The 17,298-nt window shown below is 40.4% G+C and overlaps 1 pseudogene; it reads right to left on the reverse strand.

The window, feature by feature from the left end:
* Window positions 1–530: 530 nt before the first annotated feature.
* LOC144457924 (ankyrin repeat and SOCS box protein 8-like) lies at window positions 531–16,760 on the reverse strand (annotated as a pseudogene).
* Between the last annotated feature and the right edge of the window lie 538 nt (window positions 16,761–17,298).

Raw genomic sequence — 17,298 nt, forward strand, 5'->3', positions numbered from 1 at the left:
GTTGCAGGAGGAGCCTGAGATGCCAGCGGGCCTCTTCCCAGCCTTCAGCATTACCTAAGGAGATTCCTTCCCTGTGGGCTGTTTCCTTCCTAAAGAGGCTTTGTCTCGGGAAGTTCTCCATAATGAGCTTTTGAGGAACCAGCCTGGACTCAAGGAGAACTCCCAGAAACTCCTCTCTAGAATGATCTGATGATCCAAGGCACAGGTTCTGAAATGTTTCACTTCTTCCAGATTCATAAATGCCCCAGGTCTGGGTACAAGGGGACAAACAATATGCAGAAAAGGTCTCCCAGAGAAAGTCATCTGAGAAGCTAATTGCATGCAGCAGGCAAAAGTACTCCTAGTCAAAATAAGGTGTTGTTGGGTTTTTTTTTAACTTAAAGTAGCAAAGGCTGAAAAAAAGCGAACTAGCAAAGTTTTGAGACGTGTCATTTACCAAAACCCAAGAAGCTCCAAACGATGTCACCGAGACCCAAGAGGAAACAAGTAAAAAGCAAAGGAAATCAACCCAAAGAATTTAGGGGAATGTCTAATTTTTTAAAATTTATTTTTAGCTTTCAACATTCACTTCCATAAGATTTTGAGTTTAAAATTCCCCCCCCTCCCCAGTCTTATAGAGGCTTTTTAAATATGCATTCATATTAAACGTGTTTTCACATTTGTCATGTTGTAAAGAAGAATTAGAACCAATGGGAGGAACCACAAGAAAGAAGAAACAAAACAAAATGACAGAAAATGAGTAAATAGTATGCTTTCATCTGCAGGGAATGTCTATTTTCTAACAATGTGCTTAGAAGCACTCACTTTTACTGGAGGAGATGAATTCATCCTCCCTAAATTCCCTATTCTCTAGATAATATGTTAGTTTATTACTTAACAATAGACTCTAGTCAGAAAAAATGTTGAGTCATGAAGGGCAAGAAAGCTAACTGGAGTTGTAAACTTATTTCATTCTAACTGATTTCTAGTAGCTTTGAAATTTTCTGCTGGGTTGAAGTGCTTCATATTTAGTGCTGTGGAAATGAATGAACCTTCAATTCTCAGGTAAATTCATTAAGAGCATCAAAACTGTTCAGGTAATGCTAAGTAGGGGTTCTCAACCCCGGGTTTGTGAACTTGATTTTTCTTTTTAAGTTTAAGTATAGTTTTCCTTTTTAATCCAATTCATTTAAAAGCATTTTGAGAAGAAACCTATAGGTTTCACTGGACTTCTAAAGGGTCATAACATCTACAAAAAGGTTAAGAACCTCTGTTCTAGATCCTGCTGGGCAGCTAGGTGGCATGGAGTGCTGGGCTTGAAACCAAGACCTGAATTAAAATCTTGCCTCAGACCCTTATTAGTTCCAGGCAATTTACTTGACTTCTTTCAGCCTCAGTTTCTCCATCCCTTAAATGGAGCTAGCTACCCAGAATGGTGACTAGGGTTATATAACTCCCATATCTAGTGAAGGATAAGTCCCATGGAGGTGGGTACCTCCTGACAGCTTGTCTCAAGGGGCCATTCAGGCAAACATCCAAATAAACATAATCTCAAATTGACAGTTCCATTAATTACAACCCCCTTAGACTGATTCTCAAGATTCCAGGACAGCAAGACTCTTATGTGTAGGGTCCTATCTTCCTCAACTACCTGGGAATATGTCATAAGTAGAAGATAACACCCCTGGTCAGGAAAATCAGTTTTGGAATAATGAATTTCACACTGGCAAAAAGGTACAAGGCTGACTACTGAAAGTCACTGGTACCGAGTCAGTTTCCTGGGGCCTTCCACCCAAACCTACTAAGTTCAATTCTATTCAACAAATATTTAATATCTCTACTACTCAGGCACTAATGGTATAGGGTCTGGACTTGTGATTTCATTGATATAGGGAACTCCCCAGCAAATAAACTCCCTCTACCAATGCAGGTCAATACTTTCTCTGTACCTTGTATTAATTGCCTATACTACTGAGGGATTAAGTAATTTGTCCAGAGTCATGCAGCTAGTATGTGTCAAAGACAGGACTTGAATCCGTGCATAACTAGCTCAGTGGTCAGTTCTGTATCTGTACATCATTGGACATACAAAGACAAAAATGAAACTGGTTCTGACCTCAAGGAATTTACATTGGGCAAGGATAGAGGTGAGACAGCTTGTATCAAAGTACTTTGAGGAGGGAGAGAGCACTAATAACTTGGGAGGCAAGTTGTGCAGGAAGTGGTACCTTCAAGGCTCAGCTCAGAGGCTATGGATGGAGGGCATTCCAGTATAAGTGGAACAGCCTGTGGGAGGGCACTAAGATGGCTGCTGGAAAGCAAACTGTGACAAGGAAAATATGAAATGTTTGAAAAGGTAGGTTAGAGCCAGATTATGGAGAACTTCAAATGATAGCTGAGGAGTTTTCCTAAGGGCCTGCTGTGAAGGCTGAGCTAGTTTTCCTTAAGGCAGAAAAGCTGTCCCTGAGACCTTCTTAATCCAGGAGACTAGGAATCTAGCCATCTTATCAGTTTTTCAATCTTCCAGTGCAAAAAAAGGCCAGTCCATGAGGAAACTTGAAAAATGGCCCACAACTATTTGACTCAACATACCCTACTGACCATACTGGCTTCCAAATGAAGACAAGGAAGACCACACCTATTTTATTTTAGTGCTGATATCCTTTCCAGACTATTACTAAGTAAACTTACATTCTACTAGGGAGAAACATGTTGAAGTATAAATATCAGACATTTTAAAAAATATACTGTGATGGGGCAGCTAGGTGGCACAGTGAATAGAGCTCTGGCCTTGGAGGAGGATCTGAGTTCAAATCCAGCCTCAGACACTTAACACTTACTAGCTGTGTGACCCTGGGCAAGTCACTTAACCCTAATAGCCTCACCAAAAAAAAAAAGGCAAAAAAAGATACACAGTGATGTAGGGCACTAAAATCTGTTCAGTCACCTCCAATTCTTTGTCACCCCTCCACACCCACCTCATATGGGATTTTCTTGGCAAAGATACTGAAGTGGTTTGCCATTTCCTTCTCCAGTGAATTAGTGGATTAAGCTAAGTGACTGGCCCAGGGCCACACAGGTAGTGTCTTGAGGCCACATTTGAACTCAGGTCTTCCTGACCCTGGGCATGGTGCTCTGTTGCTAAGCCACCTAGCTGACTCCAAAGGGAGCTATAGCTCCCAACAATTGGGCAAGGCCCAGAGGATGATACCAAAATTGTTGCTGCTTCATGGAGCTACAGAAGGAAAGACTGGGAACTCAGAGATGTTGTGAGTTCTCTTACACTATTGCTCTTTTGGTTCTTTTCTTCATAGCTAAGGCTCTTCAGTTTGCAACAAAACACCCCTTAAAAGAGGCAGCATGGAGTAATAGAGAGGGCATTGTAAAATTGTTTACTGATTGTTAAGAGGTTTTAGTTAATCACTGAAATGATTAACTATGAATCAGATTTGGATTTGATTGCATAGGTCTCAGCAGTAGTTTGTAAGAGTAATTAGGTACCCTAATTTTTTTTTAAGGCAATTGGGGTTAAGTGACTTGCCCAGGGTCACACAGCTAGTAAGTGTCAAGTGTTTGGTCTGAGGCTGGATTTGAACTGAGGTCCTCCTGACTTCAGGGCCAATGCTCTATCCACTGCACCACCTAGGTACCCTAATTTTAAGGCTTACAAGCTCGTCCTGTCTCATGAGGAAGATAAAGAAAATGAATGGTAGATAAATCAACCCTGGTGAGCAGAGGTTTTGCCTAGCACTGAGTATCTTTGGTATTGAATGCTATCTGGCACAGGACTGTCTACAGGATATTACTCAACTCCATATTTTCCCCATTCCTATAAATTCTAGAGATCCCTCTTGCAAGTCAGCATGACGAAACAAAATGTATATCCCACCCTTCACCTTTTTTATAGGCAAATCACAGTCTCAAATTAGTTTGCATCACGGGACTTTATGTAACTGCCTGCATTAATAGCTGTTCTGAGTGTCAGGTATGTCTCTGGTCACTAAGGGACCACTGACCTCTATTATTGGCAATTGCTAGCCTGGCTAATAAATAGATTTTGCTTGAAACTTTATGCCTCAAGTTATCTTCATTTCATATCATAACAATTGGCAACCCAGATGGGACTTGAGTGATGGGACCTCCAAGGAAGATGCACTGGAGGCTGGACATCCCCCTCATCTCTGAGTCAATTTTTTTTGAGCCAAAATAAGTTCCTGAATGGGAAAATCTATTCAACAAACCAACTAGGAAAATTTCTAGGGTACTTAGTTTTTTGTGTAAGTAGAACTGAATTTGATTTTAAAAACCTTTTAAAATTGATTATGCATGCTGGGCTTGTAGCAGAAAACTTTAAAAGAGAAAGTAAAAAACTTAATGGAGAAATTGGAGAAAAATGTGTAGTCTAGCAACTACTTTTTTTCCCAAGTGAATGTTCACTAAGGCAAAAACATTCAGCTGATAAGACATTGAAACTTTAAGTGATTATTTGGCTGCTTTCTAATTGACCAATTCAAAATTTAAGAATGAGAATCAGTCTTCAGGACCTCCTTATTAATCCATTATGTCATGAACTGGACACCTGCTCTGGCACAAAAACTGGTAGCAGTTGCAGCCAGGCTTTCTTGAGCACGATGCTGTGATACCAGTTTTGAAAGCAAGGGCTACTAGTAGGAATGCAATGAGTCACTGGGAGGGACACCCTGATAATATTTTCTGGGCTACATTAGATCCATGAGGCAAGGACCAGGTTTGTGACTAAGCTCCCAAAGCTGTCTCATCTACTTGGCTGAGTAAATTCAGCCACAGTAGAAAGCAAAGGGTGAACCACAGCTGAACCACATTGGAAGGAAACTCTTCATAGATAAAACTTGAGTAGGAGGTTTTGCCTCCCAAGGCAAGCCTGAAAATTGTGCCTCTACACAATTGGCCTTAAGCAACCTACAGCAGTCTAAAAGGAGCAATTCTTGAACTCAATGCTTTGACTGGGAAGAGTAGGGGATGCCTCACTAGTCACTGTCCTCTTCCACAACAGTGCCACTGGAGGGCCACCTCAGGTACCTTCCTAATTACCCTCCCCTGAGCCACTTGTGATTTCTGCTGTTAGTTCCCCATTTAATATGCCTTTAAAAGATGCCAATGAGGGCAAGTAGCAGTATTCTCATGGGGATCCCCCTGGGAAAATTAAATCCTGCAGTAAAGGTATGCTGCCAATTCAACTGTTAGTGATGAAAACAAGCACTGTTCTGTTAAATACAGTAACCTTTGGGTCTAAGACTGCTAGAGATTTCAGCTGATGTATTATTTTAGCCTGATTATTGCACATTAGCGGAATTAACAATGTCCATTGAACTATTTCACTTCCTCCCCCCCAAAAAAAAATAAATTATGGTGTGGGGCAGCCCTGCCTGATTAGACATGGCCACTGCTTTTTAAGGACCTGCTTCTTTCTCTCCTGTTCTGGCGTATCCTCCTCTTTTGCTCCTCTACTCAATTCATCTTCCAGTATGGTAAAAGATCTAGCATCTTTCAAAAAAAGAGGAACTGGCTACTGGTGGTTTTTCTTTTCAAAAGAGATTTATACCTGCTATCACCCAGCCTGGAAAGATGATACCCTCAAGTCACTTTCTTGTTACCCCAGAAATTGCCTAATATGAACAAAAGAGGAAACCTAGGCAGAAACCTCAGGCAATTGTGGCCACAGCTTAAATACTTCCTGCTCCTTTAAAAACCCTACCACAGGGAATGGGTATGCTTTCAGTGCTGCAGAAAGTTACTTTTTACTAGAGATTACAGAAAGAAAAAGAATAAGAACAAAAACAGGATGTTGGGAGGATCTAAATAGAAATTTACAGTACAAGAGTAAGGTGGAGATAAGTTGCTGTCTTCTTATCTGTGCTGTTATATCTGTGCTTTGTGTTAACCCATGCTGGCAAGTATTTCCAACAGTTTGTTTTGCTCTATGTCTTGATAATTGAACCTACACTTTTTCTTTTGGCCTGATCAACCAATAGAAAAAGACTGTAAAAAGGAAAATATTCAGTCTTCAGAAAAGAAAAATCTCTCTTTTCTCTCTCTGCTTCCAATGCTGGCCACATTGGAGACTACAGAGATGAAAAGCCAGGTACAAAAACTAATTAAAAACTAAATTTGTTATTTTTTTAAAAAGGATGGAATTTGCAGAAAAATTCTAAATCGTGATTTGAATGTTTTTATGACTATTTTCATGAGTTTTTTTTTGGGGGGGGTTACAGTAAACTTTGTAAAGTATGATGAAAACAAAAAAATTGGTAGCTCTATTATATTAATTCACAAAAAGGAGTAACTTTAAGATGACTTGAGATTGCTTTTAAAGTTACAGTTAGAATTTTTAAAATTTTTATTGATCATAAAATTTGTTCAAGAGAGATTTAGTAAAAGTCAGAGTATTAAGATAAGAACAACTTAGGAAAAATAGTACAAGAGGAATTGGAATAAAACTCCTGTGACTTTAAATAATTTCACAAATAAGAACTTAAAAAATACAATACATTTGCTATTTAAAATTAAAGAAAAAGATAATGTGTTGGAGAATAAAAGAATGAGATTAGCTCTCCAACTGTTCAAGTCTCACTTATACAACAAGAGCAGTCAGTCCTACTTTTTGATTAGCAGAATAAGTCCAAAGGCTATTTTCTCAGAGCCAAGATGAATGGAACTAGTTATAAATTAAAGTGAAGTGGGAGTTTCTCAGCCAGCTAAAAACATTTGTTAAATAGAGAGGAAAAAGACAACATGACATAAGGGAAAAGGCACTGGACTTGGAGTCAAGAGCCCCAGGTTCTAGGCCTCACTCAGCCACTTAAGTGGCATGAATTTGGGCAAGACATTTCACCTCATCTAGTGTCATCAGCTGTAAAGTGAGAGTTGGACTAGATGTTCTCTATGGGCCTCTCTATAATACCTTCTATGAAATGAAGGCTATTCCTTTTTCCATGTGGGTATGATTCCCATCTATCTACCCAATCCTTCTGAAAATGATTTTATTAACGTAGTGTCAAGCTTAGTGACATGTGAAATAGGGGAAGAGAGATTACATTAGGTATCAAAATAATGTATGTGAGAGAAGGAGACAGGGATATTGTAGTTATACTTACAAGTGGAAAAAAAGGACACAAAAGAATACCCAGAAAATAACTGGAACAAAGTAGGTATTTAGAAGCTCCCCTTTGGAACTACTACTCTTCCATACCCTCTCTATCACCTCAATAAATGTAACACACAAATAACAAAACAAAAAAAATCAGATTCACTTTACTTTTGGACCAGACCTGTGATTTCAGGGATCTCTTAAATGAGGAAACTTTTTGGCCAATACCAACTGGCAACTGTTCGGTACTTTATATATAGTCTTAAGCTAAATGGGGTACTAAGAGATTTGCCCAGGGTAAACAAAGCCGGTATGTATGGAAGAATCTGAACCCAGGTCTTCCTGAATTCAAAGTCTGTTCTTTATCCAATATATCACACTGCCTTTCTCCTCACTTATTTTCAGGTTACCTCAACAGATTCCATTCCTATTTTTGCATATGGCTTCCTCCCACCCTTTTCCTTCTGTCCCCCCCCCATACAGTTTTTTGTTTTAGTCAAGTATTGTTCAGATTATGGCTTCTCAGAACATCAGTGACAACTTGATTAAAACTTTAGGAATATAGAAATGAAAAGACCTGTTGGCCCAAACTACACTTTTCTAGGCAATTAGTTCTTCTCTATACAATATCTCCTGAATACCAACGCATACATACACACAACCTGAAATGCCTAAAATGTCAATTAATACAAAGCACAACAACAGAAAGGAAAACAATCCCAAACATTTAGTAGAGTTTTCTATACAGAGACTATGAACTTGACCTTGCAGGAAAGCGGCCTAGCTTATACCCTTCCCTTGTAGAATCGAACACTAAAAGACCTAAAGGATAGGAATGATGGTTTCTTGGTGTTGTTAGAACACCTAACTGGGAAAAGTCTGAAAAGAAATACATTTGAGAAATGTAATGTGGAATGGATCCGGTTTGATACAGGCATCCAGGATCCATGGCCCAGAAACACTAACACTGCGCTTGCTCCATGCTGATACATCTTTAAGTAACCAAAGATAACGTAAACTTATGAGTTTATTGTTGGCATGCTGACTTCTTTGTGTGTTTCCCTATATATCAAACGAGCGCAGTCAGTAGGTGCCACTACTCCTTGTCTCGACTGGCTACCGTGAAAATAAATAATAAGCCTTTTATTTATGGCTCCACTGTCTTTCACAGGTCTGGCCGAATCCAGTGTGAGCCTGCATGGAGCTGAGCTTCTGCATTACAAGAAATTAGCATTCTCAAGACTGCAGAGGAAACTATTTTTTTTACAATGGAAAGCAGCTAAGTTAATTCTGCTGAACCACTGCACCACTCAGATACACACAGGAAAAAAAAGACAGCTGCTTGTTACTTATGATGGGAAACAAAAGAAAATTACCGCCTCAATTACATGGCAATGCTAGTATGTCATTCAGTTAAGTCATTATTAAATTGCAGTATTTAAGCTGTGTTCGATTTTCTGCCTTAGACTGTGAATAGAGTTATCTGGTCTGTTTTTATCCTGAAAATCTCCAGTGATCAATTAAAAAGCTCCTAAAGGGTTAGTCACCAAATGTCTTTGCAGGGAGATCACACACACCATTTAAATACATTTAATTTTCCTAAAGAAATTCAGCTGTGCAGCTGGCTCTAGCTGTATGTTTCCTAAATGAGAGAAAACATGGAGACCTTTCCTTTTAGAAGGTGCAAATATCAAAAGCTGAGTAAGCAATCTGCAAACAGAAAAGCATGAGATTATTTTTTTGTTTCTTTGGCTTAGAGGGGAGGTGGCAAGGGTGTTATCGCTATTATATGTTACTTCAAAATCTATGTACCAAAATGAGCATCTGCATCCCATTTCCCCATGACAGAACAGGACAGCTAGGTCTGCAGAGCAAACCTCATGTAGAGTTGCTATGTGATGGCCCAAGCTCTTCCTCAGTTATTCTACAAGTAACAAGTATTCCCTCCAAGATGCTGGCAATGGCAGGCCCTTTACTGCATCTGGCAGATACTGGAGTCCCAGGCTATGTCGAACAGCATATAGAGACAATGTTTTTAGGGTTCCTGGGGCAGAGTACAGCACAGTCAGTTTTTCACAAAGTTGTGGGTCTTTGGCTACCTCACCAGGCATGGTGCCATTTTTCCATAATTCAAAGTGTCCGACAGATCTGTGGAGGAGCTCAAAGCAAGAATCCTCTTTTTCTGTTCCTACTCCCCTAACCAACAGAGCCACCAACAGGGAGATAGGTGTCTGGCCCTTTAAGTTGGTGACCTTGACCTCTGCACCATAGTCAAGGAGTATGCTAACACTCTCAAGGTTTCCCTTCATGGCTGCCCAGCTGAGTGGTGTGTCATTGTTGTAACCCCAAGGCATTGATGGAGGCACCAACTTTCTAAAGGGCCCTTACACACTCAGCATTATTCTTAAAGGCTGCCCAGTGAAGTGGGGTATCTCTGTTGCCATGTAGCGCATTGGGGTTTGCACCATATTCCAACAGGACTTCCACACAGGCTTCATCTTTCTCAGCTGCATAATGGAGAGCCATCTGGTTATAGCCATCTAGAGCATTTACCTAGAAATAACAAAGAATAATAAATAATAAAATAATAAAGAAATAACAAATACATTACAGTGGATATAACAAGCAGACACAGAATGTCAGGCAGATCCAAATTATTCATCTACACACCATCACTAATAATCTATCATGCTGCACAAAGACAGGTACCTGGGGTGGGAGGAGTAATCAGCTTTGAATAATCATATAAGGCAATAGGAAGACAAAGGAAGTTCACAGAAAAAGGTATTGATTACTTGGCAGTAACCATTTTAAACAAGTACATATTCCATATCTGTAAGGGTAGTCTGAAGTTCCCTGGAAGTAAGTTTAGAAGGCAGGGTATGAAGGGAGGTGTTTCTGTAGTAGCCCCATAAAGCTCTTAGCAGAGAAGCTAGCTGATATTTCTTTAGTAAGAAGAAATATTCTGTTAGGATTCCAAGGAGGAAAGTTTAAAAAGTGACTGGAGGAAAAAGATTCTTTAGTCCTAAATCCTTAATTAACAGGAATAACCATCAGCTACTACAAATACAACTAAAGCTGTCAAAGAGAAAAAATAGAACCACCCTGTTAACAGAGGGGGAAAGAAAACTTTTAAAGAACTTTGGTTTAGTTCTTAGTTTAGTTTAGTTCTTACCACAGAGACAGTTATTAGTTACAGAAAAATTAGCTCTGAACTCATGGACTCCTATCTGTTCTGAACTCTCCAGGGCTCTGCTGTTATCTTTCCTCTTCTGTCTCATCTTTTGACTATGCTGCTACTACTTAGTACTTCCACAACAGGGTAAGGTGAGAAGGAAGAGGATGCAGCTTAAACTCATCTTTTGCTACTAAGCAGTGATGAGACAGGCTTGGTAAAGAAAACCTTTAAGAGAGTAGAAATTTTGGATTATTAATCTCCTTTATCCCAGTTCTCTTGGTCCTCTATAGTTAAGAACAATCTAGAGAAAGCTCTAATATACACAGTATTATTAATTTGGACAAAACTATAAGGATGTCAGTTGCTATATTCCATATTCACATATTGCACTCCTAATCCATAAACTCATTCAGCTGCCCTAAAATATGCTGCTATTGGCCTTAAACTTGTGATGGCCACAACTGAAGGAAAACAAAATTGAGACCAATACTCACAACAGCACAGAGGTGGGGATAACAGCAGAGAAGGCAGAATTCCCAGGAAGGGATGAGAGGTATATCTTCATTTTCATTTAATGTTGGGAGGCTGTGTCTGCCATGAGGTCCAACCTTAGACCAGACAATGTAAGAGTTAGGTTGGGGGTTGACTTCCTTTGTACAGTTCCAGTTCATTCTCCATCCAAAAAAAAAAAGTTTCAAGGGTATTGAAGAGTGCCCCCCAAAAAAGTGGGCTGGGAACAAAAAAGGGAAAGAGAAATTACTCCTCAGTTAACACCAACAACAGTTCAAATTAAGGAGGGGAAAGGTGACTGGAGTACACAATGGGGCTGATAAACAACAGATATTCATGGCTCTAGCTAGCCACCATGATGCCTTGCAATAAAAGTGGTTCTAACCAATGGCACCACTAACTAGAGGGCAAGAAAAAAAGGTGGAGATGTATGGAGGAGAGAACTGATTCTTGGAAAATATGATGTTTTTCAACGAAGTGTTAGAGTAGGTTATTAAAAACAAATTACCAGAGCAGCTAGGTGGCGCAGTGGATAGAGCACCAGCCCTGAAGTCAGGAGGACTTGAGTTCAAATATGACCTCAGACCAAACACTTGACACTTACTAGCTGTGTGACCCTGGGCAAGTCACTTAACCCCAATTGCCAAAAAAAGAAATTATCTCAGCTCTTTTTTCCAAGAGTAACTCCATACAGTCAGCATCTGACACCATGCATGCACAGTGCAGTGGCTTCAGTGTGCCATGAGTACAATTCACATCAGCTCCCTATAGGCAGAAAAACAGAGAACTTTCATCAGTTTTGCCTAAGTAGTGAGACCCTAGTCAGACTAGGAAGAATTTGCTATTTTAAGGAAAGCTGGAATGGAATGAAAATGGAATCATTTCCCTCTTTCATCATGTTCTGAAAAAGCTAGTCAGACAGGCAGGGAAAAGGCTCAAGACTGGGTACCAGGGAAAATGAGTCCTGCCTCCACCAGACATACCATGCAAAATAAATACAGCAACCCCGTTTCTTCATTTGAAAACTAGAGAAATATAGCTCTACTGTTGCAGACAATCAAATAAAGCACTGCCAATTTTTTTTTTGAATCACACTAATAACCACCTTTATTAAGAAGTCTAACTCTCAGACCACCATCAAAAGCTCAATCCTATCATCTGTACCAACAGTGAAGCCCTTGTTAGACTAAGCAGAATTTGCTATGTTGAAGAAAGCTGGAATATTGAGACACTTTCCTATCCCACTATGCTCTTTAGAAGGTAGGGCAACAACACTATCAGCATGGGGACCAGGAAAATCAGGCAACAACTCTCCTGCCCTTTTAATGATGTTACAACTAACAAGAGTGGAATGAAACTTAATATCCATTTTTTGTTCATAAAAATCATATGAATCCACTGCAACTTCATTAGGTAGTATTACCAATATGCAGCACAGGAATTTTATTTATTTATTTTGGCTAGGCAATGGGGGTAAGTGACTTGCCCACGGTCACATAGCCAGTAAGTGTCAAGCGTCTCAGGTCACATTTGAACTCCGGTACTTCTCACTTTAGGGCCAGTGCTCTATCCATTGCGACACTTAAGCTAGCCCCCGTATGGGAATTTTAAAGGTTGTTTGGCCCAGCAGTAGTGTTGCTCCTAATGTAAATTTGAAAAAAACATAATTAAGAAATAGCCAAAGTCAGGCTAATTCAACAGAAGAGCAGAATCAGAACTTGAGAGTTTCTAGTATGGAGTCCTTTACCAAGACTTAATTAACTGCACATTTTACTTTTCACAACCACAAAACATCAGGCTGCTCACAATGGTTCTTAAGTCTCACGTACTACTACCATGACAATGGTCTGGTTGCATTCTGAAGCAGGCAAGAAACTGTACCTGCCACGACTGCCCGACAGAAATTTATGGTCAGGTGCCACAGATTTTCTAAAAGTCATAGATTTATAACCAGCATTTATTTCTTAAATATAATGTCACATTGTGCTTTTCAAAAGTTAGAAAACTACCCAAAGTAAGAAACTGTAGCATTCGAGCAATAGAGCAGTACATAGTAACACAAAAATATACTTTGACCCAGTAGTCTTAGGAATATCCCCTGAAAGTGTCATAAAGAACAACAAAAAAAAGGAACTGCATGACGATTTTCATAGCTGCGTTATACATAAATGCAAAAAAATCTAATTAACCTAAATGCCCAACAATAGAGGAATGACTAAATAAACTGTGGTACACTAATGCAACTAACATAGTATAATACACAAATATGAAGAATACAAAAAAATGTGAAAAGTAATGAAATGATGTAATGAAGTAATGCAAAACGTTTAAAAAAAAACTAGAAATACAGTACACACAATTTTAAAGCCATATAAGAGGAAAACAACTTGGACTTTTTACACATTGAAATTAAACTGTAAACAGCTTCCCAAATACAGGATTTTGTTCCATCAGTTGTTTTTTTCCGTTGTTGTTATTGTTCAGTCATGTCCAACTGGGACACTCTCCGTGGGGTTTTTTCTTGGCAAAGATACTGGAGCATTTTGCTATTTCCTCCTCCAGTGTGTCCCCACTTTATAAATGAGGAACTGAGGCAAACATGGGCTTCATGACTTGCCCAAGGTCACACAAATGTCTGAGGCTGCATTTGAACTCAGGAATCTTCCTTGACTCCAGGCCCAGTGCACTATCCACTGTACCACCTAGTTGCCCCACCCCCCTGCCCTTCCCCCAAGTTGGTTTTACTGATGCTCAATATTAAATCTTTAATAAAATATCTAATTTTTTTTGATACAGCAGGCAACAAACTACTTAAGCGAAATAAGAATACTAACTGTCCTGTCCCAGGCATGGAAAGATCAGTGTGCCAAACTGAGAACCACTTGTATAGAATAACTTACGTAGTTATATAAATTATATAGTCTTTCTTGTGTAGTTTTTCTAGCATGATATCTGCATGACATCTTAACTGGGCCTTTAGCCGCTAGCCATGTAGAACTAAACACATTTCAAGACAAAAAGCCTACTACAGAGTGACAAAGGGGAGAAGGGAAGGAAAACTGAACCAAAGAACAAATAATAATCAACAGCTTATCATCTCCTAGGAGGTAATGGAAATTCTATTCTGTGCAGAGTTGATGCTGCAGGCTTATAACACACTATGGTCCCCCAGGTTCCATTTTATCCCTCATTGGTTTCTCACAAAAGTATCTGTATATTTACCCCTCTCATCAGGTCCTCTGTGTTATCATGGGGAAAAGTACGTATGGCAGCAATTGTCTGAATTAAGTGCTCTGAGAGAGCGTATTTGCTTTGAATGCTCTGCATAATATTCCAAATACTAGAACTCATCAAGGGCTCAGAATGTTCACATGCTCCAAACTGCATAAAACAAAAAAACTTTTAAAAATACAGATCACCTTTGAGCATACCTGTCTTTGTATCTATGACCTCCTAGAGGCATTCACATCATTTTACATGCCATATATCTCAGCAATCCTTACAAACCTGGTAGTTAATCTTTTTTTTTCAATCATAGTAAAACAACCAGATTACAAGTCATTAAGTGAACAAGGGAAACCTGGACATAGGTGTCTTACACTGTAGTCCATTCTCCCATCTAGTGACCACTGCTTTTCAAATGAAGGCACTGACACTCATGGGCAATTCACTGATTTACAAATAGGTAGCTACGGGGGTACAGTTTATGAGGCCTTAGAGTTTTTTATTTTATCCTAGCAACAAGAGGGAGATATTGAAGGTCTTTGAGAAGGGTGTGACATGACTAGCCTGCCTTTAGAAAAATTGTGTTTTTTTATATCATACTGTAATAGCTAGAGTACATATGGGATGGTGAGGGTTTTGTTTTGGTTTTTTTTTTTGGGGGGGTGGCAGTGTTTAAACATTAGGGAACTTCTGGTCTGCAATTCCTTCTAGGAGATCAGCAATTGATCTGCTAACCTACAACTCAGAGTTGGCTGAGGCCCTGAAGTTAAGGAACTTGCCCATGGTCATGAAGCTAGTATGTATCAAAGGAAGGAAATGAACCCAGGTCTTCCTTACTCCAAGGCCACCCCACTATCCACCGGGCTGTCTCTCTTACTTTACTTTTCCTACACTGTGTTCCATGGAACCCTGGGTTTCAAAGGATGTGAACTGGGTTTCCATGGGAAAATTACAATACTAGCAATAACATGGTAAGTATTAAATTACGTATGTTAAAATGCTTATTACATAAAACATTTGGTGGGACTAAAAATAGGTTTAATGTTTTCTCTTTTGTTCCTCAATTTCTTCAAGTTCCTTTTTAATCTGGGGATATTCTCCCCCAAGACTAACCAATCCTTTCCTTTAACTTCTCTAACCTGTAACAATTTGGAGTTCTGTCAAATCTCAAGGCATTCCACCATCCAGTCAGTTTGGGAAATTTTTTTATCATATTATAAGGAAAAAAAAACAAAGACACAGTTGCTTGGCTCATTTCTGTAAAGGAGAAGTGGAGAATGAGAACAGAGTAATAAGTCAATAAGACTCTGAGATGAGATACCCTCATTTGAGGGAGAAATTTCATGTTAGAAAAAAAATACAATGTAATAATTCCTGGGTCATGAAAACTAAGGAAAACTGCAAACTGTGTTCAAATTCTACTAAACCAGGAGTCTGACTACAAAAGGATTCATTTGTATAAAGGAACCATTCAGGGAGAATTGAAAAATACAGCAGTTTGGGGTTTTTTGTTTGTTGTGTTTTGTTTTTTTAAAGATTATACATTTTCAGAGAAATAATTCCTGAAAATTTTGAAAAGAATGCTAAAGCTGGGACCTCAGAAGGATCTAGTCCAGGGATGGGGAACCTGCAGTCCTGAGGCCACATGTGGCCTTCTTGGTCCTTGGATGCAGCCTTTTCACTGAGTCTAAGTTTCACAGAACAATCATTTTATTAAGGAGATTTGTTCTGTGAAGTTTAGATTTAGCCTAGATTCTAATCTAAATTCCAGATGTTGGAGAATACATGGTAGAAAATACAATGTTATTGACTTAGGCTAATAAAAATAGCTAGCATTTATATAGCACTTTAAGGTTCACAAAACTCTCATTTGATCCTTACAACAACAATAGGAGGCAGGTACTATTATTACTTCCATTTTTACAGATGATGAAACTGAGGCAGACATAAGTTAAATGACCTGCCCAGAATCACACAGCTTGTAAGTGCCTGGGGTTTGATTTGGTTCTTTCTGACTCTAGGTCCAGCACTCCATCCACTATGCCATTTGCAATAATTGATCAGTGCAGCTGATTATTACTGAGGTTAAAAGTCCGAAATAAGCAGCCTATTTGAGATTTTTAAGCTTATGATAATTATATGGATGTTATAAACAGTAAGTTCACCTATTTATTCATCCTCAGCACTTTGTATACATAATGGTAGTTGAAATAAATTAATTTTAAAATATTATACAATTCAGTCATTTCACTAATTGAGTTGGGACATTCTTTTCCATGTTTCTTCTGGGAAAATAAAGTATTCTGTATTAAACTTTCACTTAACTACACATGGTGTTTTAGAATTATTTTCTAGTTTTAGGTATTTTCTCAACTAGTTTTTAAATGCTTCAAAAGGTGTGTGCGTATGCGTGTTTTAATTCTCCTCATCGATGAAATGATCAACATCAGCCATAAACAAGTGGCCCTGGCATTACACAGCAGCAGCAGCTCAGGCTACCCAAACTTGGTGTCTGCAGGCTGAAGACTACACTAACAGAAGGGCCGACAAGTCCACTTCCGCGTCCGTGCACTAGTGCAGCTTTTATTCCGCTCTGTGGCCCCCCGCAGACCCCTTTCCCTTTCTGGGGCTGATGGCCCCCAGCTTTTCCTTTGGAGGGAGGAGTGACAATCAACCTCGAGGTTCTTTTCGGAACCGAAGCGATGTGTACAAGATGAACGTCGACAGCGCCTCCCTGAGCCCGGGTCCGAAGGTTTGGCATTAGCCACCCGGTCTGGGGTCATGGCCACCCCAACCGTCGGGGATGCGTGAAGGGCAGTGGCGCCCGAAGCCGGACGAAGGGACAGGAGGGCGGACAGCACAGAAGCCCTCGAGGAGACGTGGCCGGCTCCTCACCCCCGGGCTGCCCTCCTCCCGAACACCGCGGGCCCCCGGGCTGCCCAGGGCCCGACGCCGGCGGCCCCGGGGAACGACCGGAGCCAGGACCCGCCGCGGGGCCCAGCTCCGAGGGCCTGTTGCTAGGAGGGGGCGGAACGGAGGCTGCCCGCGGGGCGCACGCTCCGGCCGCTCCGGGCCAGGCCGCACCACTGCCTCTCCCGGGGAGAGGGAGACACCCGCCGGAGGAGGGGGGGACTGCGCCGCCGCCGCCTCTCCCCACGGCGCGGGCCTCAGCCCCTCCCTCCTTCCAGCGTCTCGCCCGAGAGAAGGGAGCGGGAGAGAGGGCGGCTCCGCGGGGGGCAGGGAGGAACTGGGAGCCAGGTCTCTGGAGGGACCGGGCGGT

Source organism: Phascolarctos cinereus, unplaced genomic scaffold (genome assembly GCF_003287225.1).
Source record: "Phascolarctos cinereus isolate Bilbo 61053 unplaced genomic scaffold, phaCin_HiC Scaffold_1;HRSCAF=81, whole genome shotgun sequence".
Taxonomy (NCBI): domain Eukaryota; kingdom Metazoa; phylum Chordata; class Mammalia; order Diprotodontia; family Phascolarctidae; genus Phascolarctos; species Phascolarctos cinereus.